The sequence below is a fragment of the Cyprinodon variegatus genome, unplaced genomic scaffold, assembly GCF_000732505.1.
Source record: "Cyprinodon variegatus isolate N-32 unplaced genomic scaffold, C_variegatus-1.0 Scaffold365, whole genome shotgun sequence".
In the NCBI taxonomy this organism is placed as follows: domain Eukaryota; kingdom Metazoa; phylum Chordata; class Actinopteri; order Cyprinodontiformes; family Cyprinodontidae; genus Cyprinodon; species Cyprinodon variegatus.
In genome coordinates, this window is record NW_015150818.1 from 370,399 (window position 1) to 376,775 (window position 6,377).

A 6,377-nucleotide genomic window follows, 5' to 3' on the forward strand; every position below is an offset into this window, starting at 1 on the left:
CAAGTCAGAGTTCATAAAGATAGCATCTAGGAGCACAGATAAATACATAAGATGAAGGCCGGAGCTTGACTGATGGGGTGCTATAAACCTCTCTGCACAGCTTATTCCTCCTTACGACATCATAAAGGGCATGATTTACAAACTGAGCATTTTGAAAAGACTTTAGCTACAAAGGTAGTGAAAGGGTGGAAGGGTTCTTTTTATTTGTGAACCTCATAATCAGGCTTCAGAACACCTATAATTGTTATAAAATGTTTATAAAGGGAGTTTTTGACAATTCATAACCTTTTAATAAAATCCAGTACAACCAACTTCAGAAGTCCACTCATTAGTAAATTCACTATGTGTATAACTCTGTTCCAGTCAAAATAACTGCTAAGTCCTTAATACTATTGCCATATTAACCTATTTGCATTTATAAACATGTAGATAACCATTAACTGAAGCATAGATTGATATGCAGCTTGGTGTTATGGGGGGGAACATTAACATGCATAACCCTGCTCTGAAAGCAGGGAGCTGTAATCAAATCCAAAACTCAAGATGGTAAGATGACTACCCTGTCCACTGAGGTGCATTCCCCTCAAAAATACGTAACATTGCTTATACCTGCTTCTGAGGGCCTTGGAGGTTTGATAGATCATATTAATGAACAGAGAAACAACCAAACAACACACCTGACGTCTTAGAAATAAGGCTGCAGAGAAGTTTGAGGCAGCGTTAGGCAGATTGAGCTCCTCATTGAGCACTGTTTAAACATCTTAAAATGTAATTGGTATGGTGAAAATCTCTTAAGCGCTTTCATGATTTAACGGCTCACTAAAACTTGTTGGAGGAGAACCTTATTAGTCACAGAGGCAGCCAAGAAATCAATGTTAACTCTGCCAGAGTAACAGATATACATAACTCAGGTGGATAATTGTGACAAGCTAGAACTGTCATGATGGGTTGTGGATACTAGCCCAAATGCAGAACACACTCAGAGACTGGGGAAAAAGTTAAAAGGTTTATTGAAAAAACAGGTTTGAATAAAGAACTGATTCTGGGAATAATCTGGTCCAGGACTGGTCACGACTGGTTTCACTGTTCAGAGGTTTGAGCAGAGCAGCAGAGGGGGGAACCAGCAGGGTCCAGAGGCTGTTGGCAGGTTGAGGGCTGGGCGGAGGCAGAGCTTGGCTAGTGATTTTGCTGATTCTGATCTGAGCTTCTCTTTCAGTTTCTTCTGTGAGCAGGCAGATATCTGACAGGCACTGGAGTGTTGTCCTCAGCCCACTTAAGTACTGGTCTCCCGATGAGCAGATGAGGAACAGCTGGTGAAGTCAGCTCCAGCTTCAGGAGATCCAGTACGCCCTCTGGTGGGGAAATGTAGACAGAACCCCAGATCCCAACAGAAGCACAAACCCCCAGGAAAGGATCCTCGGCGCCCTCTGGTGGGCAAGCCTCAGGATCCCAACAAGAACCTGAACTGTTACAGCAGAAATATCACAATCTCAATTCATTTTTGTAAGAAATGAAATATGCTTAAGTCATGGCTTAAAATGTTAAATATGTCATGATGTCATATCATGATATTAGAGTAGGTTGTTAATTTGATTTCTGAAAACTATGGTGTTGGAAACTACTAAACAGTTTTTTTTCAAGAACCTCAGATAACAGCAAAAATTGGTACATATTTAAATCAATTCAGGAAACATGCGCAGGAACTTTCTGTGAGTAGAAATGATTTAAATTGGAGTCAAATTACTCTTACTGTTTTTGATAAAGCCCGTTTTTTAAGAATATGATTTCCTCAATTCTATTCTGTTATGATTAGATAAATATAAAGTCTTAGACTTCAGCAGCAAGAATCCAGCTCCTTCAAAACCTCATCAGAACAGCATTAATAGCAAAAGAAGTGAGAGCCTCTATGGCGATAAAAATTGAACTAAACTTATCCTCACTCTCCACCCTCTATATTGATTCTCACACTCTTACTCAAAAATCAGTCAAATATTTATTGTCATTGTCACAGTAGAAAAGCAAAGTTGTGTTTGGAGCATCCACATGCATAGATAATAAAGCAGCTCTATTTTAAAGAAAATACTTTTAACTCTGGAAATCTATCAGCAATGTTTTCCTATGTTTGATTACTTTTAAAATGAAACTCCATCAGTATCCAATGTATTGACTGTAAAACAGGTTTTATTAGGTCCTCTGTTTGAGAAAGTCAATATACTTGCAGTAGGGCTTTGGACAACCTAAAGATGATTGAACTCACTTGATGACAGGACTGTTTAAGTTTTAGGCTCAAATGTAGATAAACAGGTCCTTACCATCTGTCCTTACCATCTGTTTAAAATTATGTTCCAGGGAGGGAAATTATAGAAAATACCTACATAGTATGGCTAGACATTTGTAAGAGTCAGGAGTCATGCTGACGGTTTATTACAAGCCATAAAGGGAGATGGTGGAATAATAACTTTCGCTCAAATGAGAGTGGATATATGTACATTCAAAGCACTATGAAATTAACTTTTCTTCTGTTAAAAATTATGGAGTTAACTCATAATGTGGATGCATTTTTCTTTAGTAAGTTCAAGTTAAAAAAATATACAATATACTGTAGAGCATTGTTACTGTCAGTGGAAAATAGATGCTCCATATAAAGTGCAATCATGCAAAAAAAAAAAAAAACAAAAAAAAAACAGTAAGAAAATGCAAAAGACAGAGACTTGGGCTGAAATAAGTAGGAAAATGATCTTAAATATCCAGCAAGAGCTACATTGGAAGGGCTAATTGGAAAGGGCATTAGAATATGACAGTCAGAGTCAGGTTGGAAAATCTATTGTGCAAAGTGGAAATGAATATTGACAGATATAGCTTTTCTTTTTTGTGCGTGTGACAGTGTGGGGTCCTGTCACCATGCCTCCGACTGATAATGTGCATTGGCCAACCGGCTGTATCCCTTTGGCTGACTGGTCAGCGTACTTGACTTTCACCTGGAAAGTGGGGATCAGGCCCACTGTTTTGTATCTTGCCACATTTGCAAAGCAAACAGTGTTACATTTTCAGCCCTTAAATGTGCAAAGCTGGAAGAGATACACTTCACAAAGATTTCCAGGACTTTAAAAATGGCTGTAACATGTTAAAATGTGAGAGAAATTAAAGGAGTAACTACTGTACATAATGTTTCTGTGTACACCCTTGCAGGCTTTTATACAGTTCGCTTAAAATAAGTTATCATGTATAGACTGACTATTTCATATGAGCAGAGTAATAACTTTACATATCAAACAAAGGCCTATAAATATAACCCCAAATCATTCACTCTTAACCACTGTTCAATAATTTGGCAGCCTCGGTGTCCTAAAATGAGCCTTCAATGCATTTCTTTCTTCCACAACGTAAATTTCCGTCCATTAAATCCACTTAACGTAGATAAATAAATGACCTTTTGCAGAAGTCACCTTAAAATCTCTGCAAAAAAGCAAAGCAAAGTAGGTAGGTAAAAATATATAAAGAAAGGGCAATTCCTTTAATCAGACATTGTTTATCAGTCTCTTCTCATCAAATATATAGAAAATATGATTAGCTTTAAATTAAAAGCTCTTAGTATTCTCAATAAACGTTATCTTTTTATCATGAAAACAAGCTTCTTGCTTTTTTTTCCTTGGATTCTCACAGCATTGTGGTATAAAATAACAGTCAGTACAGTGTCTGTCTCATATCGTCTCAAGCTGTGTATGATAAATCAGTAATGGAGGGATTTGATTCTAGATCACCCTCTTGAGTTTCACTTCACCTCTCACCCTACACCATAAACAGCCTCTGGTCTCAGGAGGAATAAAGTAATTGCTCATTCTGTAGATACCGCACTGTGTGACCAAGTAACTGATCAATAATTTACATGTACTTCTGCTGCCTGATTTCAACATACAGTGGCTCTCAGAATTTTACATGTTAAAAAGACAATTTTTTTGGTGTTAAAAAAAAGGAGGCCATAAGAAATTATTTTGAAACTGTTTCACATGTAACAACCTATTCTCATTATGAGTGCGTATGAAATCGTACGAAAAGTTATGCACCGTAATTTCATACGTTTTGGACGTTTTTTTCGTCGTATACGCATGCGCATCTGACGCACCATTCACGAATATAGAATATAAAATACAATTAGCCCTAACCCTGACCCTAACCCTAAGATATAAAACAGCAAGCAACATAGTAAGAGACATGAACAAGTGATGATTGCACTGTTTTTCCCAGTTTTACGTCTGGGCGCGTTTTTTATATACAGGTACATGTCCTCTACTACGTTAGGCTGCTGTTGAAGGGATTCCTACTGTTGGCGCACCGCTGGTATGTGGGGGTCTGAGCGCCTCCGACAGAAATAGTATTAGAAGGCAGGATGATAATCTGGATGAACTGACTGCAATGATTAAGTTTTCAGGTGGAGTTTCTCACTTAAAAACATATTAAAACTACTTTATTCCCACTGATCACAGCAAATATAACTGCAAGGTGTATTCATTACAAAGTATTATTCAAACCTGGGAGCTGGCCGTGAGAGACACATCGCTCTGATGACACAGGGCTGTGATCACTCCTCTGAAACAGTTTATTGATGCATAAATTAACTTAAAATCCTGAAACCTGCCGACAGAATATGTTTGCTTTTATTATCCTGGTGTCTGCACTTTCGATTATTTAGATGAAAAACACCTTCCAGCCGCCGCGGTGAACCCGGAGGCGACCCAGCCCAGAGGCTGCGGTTGAATTAAGTTTTCAGGTAGAAAAATAGAGCGGGAGCAAAACTGAGTATGATTGTGCTTTTATTCATGTATTTATTACAAAGTATTAATCGAACCCATCAAAGTCATCATCCTCTGTTTCTGAATTAAACAGCTGTGCTAAATCAGACATGCCAATTTCCCCTTCTTCGCTGTCAGAGTCACTTTCCGTGCTGGGCGGCTCCTCGGAAATGATGCCGGTGTCAGGAAACGGAGACAGATGGACCCAGTATTCAGGGAGAGACAGTCAGTAGGAAATTTCAAACATTTATTAAATAAAACAAAACAAAACAAAAGCGGAGCTTTGGCTCGCGGACACTGCAGGCGGGGGGCGGGGCACCGCCCAATCTCAGATACTCTAGGGGAGAAACACAGGTAAGTGACCACGATCAACTGATAGAAGATTATCTGGGTTGGTCACTTACCTGGTTTAACAGTCCAGACCACAAGTGTCCCCAGTGCTGCAGTCCCACAGGTGATGCTGGAAGCCGATCCTGGTGAGGGATCCAAAACAGACAGGAACAGACGGAACAGGCAGAATCCAGATCAGGCAGGAACAGAAACAGGTGGCAGGATCCAGACTTCCAGACATGCACAGGCTTCCAGGAGGGTTCAAAGTCAGACTGGGACCAGAAGCATGACCAGGTGGTCACGCACAGGAGCAGACAGGATCAGGTGCAGACAGGCAGGCTCAGTGGAAGAGGGTAGCCGAGACAGAACGTAGGAACCGGAACTTGAAGCAGGATTTTAAACTGGTCTCCTCCCTGGAGCCAGGCTTACTGGATAAAAACTGAACCTCCCCACATATTGAGCCAAAAACCCAAAGGACTCCGTGGGGGAGGAACAGTGGACAATCAGGAGATGAGACAAACACTAAAACCCTCTTTCCACTGGCAGCTAGGATCCAGGACATGAACCATAAAATAAAACTGAACAGACAGACTAACAGAAAGACATGTAATGATCTGGCACTGAATGTTCAGGCTGAACTGAATATAAACCAGAGGAAACAGGTGAGAGGAATAAATTATAATTCAGGCAGGGAGGGAAAACAGACAGGTGAAAGGAATGACTAATTAAGGGAGAGCAAACAGGCCAGATCATTATTTGTCTTTCTGTCAGCCTGTCTGTTAGTTTTATTTCTTTGGTTCATGTCCTGGATCCTAGCTGCCAGTGGAAAGAGGGTTTTAGTGTTTGTCTCGTCTCCTGATCGTCCACTGTTCCTCCCCCGCGGAGTCCTCTGGGTTTTTGGCTCATTATGGGGGGAGGTTCAGTTTTTATCCAGTAAGCCTGGCTCACTGGCTCCAATCATCAACAATCCATCCGCAAACGGTGGCGTAACTTGCCCGGCTCTGCCTTCCACTTTTCGTGAAACTGTGGTCTCCGTCTGTCATCCATCGCTCCTACGCCGCTCACAGCCTTACATTGAACGGCCGGTTCACGCCGATGTTGAGCGGTTGAAGTTCCTTTGTCAGACCCCCCGGGATAACTGCGAACACAGCGTTAATTTATTTCACCTTTTTTTTCACATCGGCTGTGAGATGGGCACGCATGGAGTCACAGATTAACAGCGATGGTGATGCGTGGAAAAAACCACCTGGTCTCCTT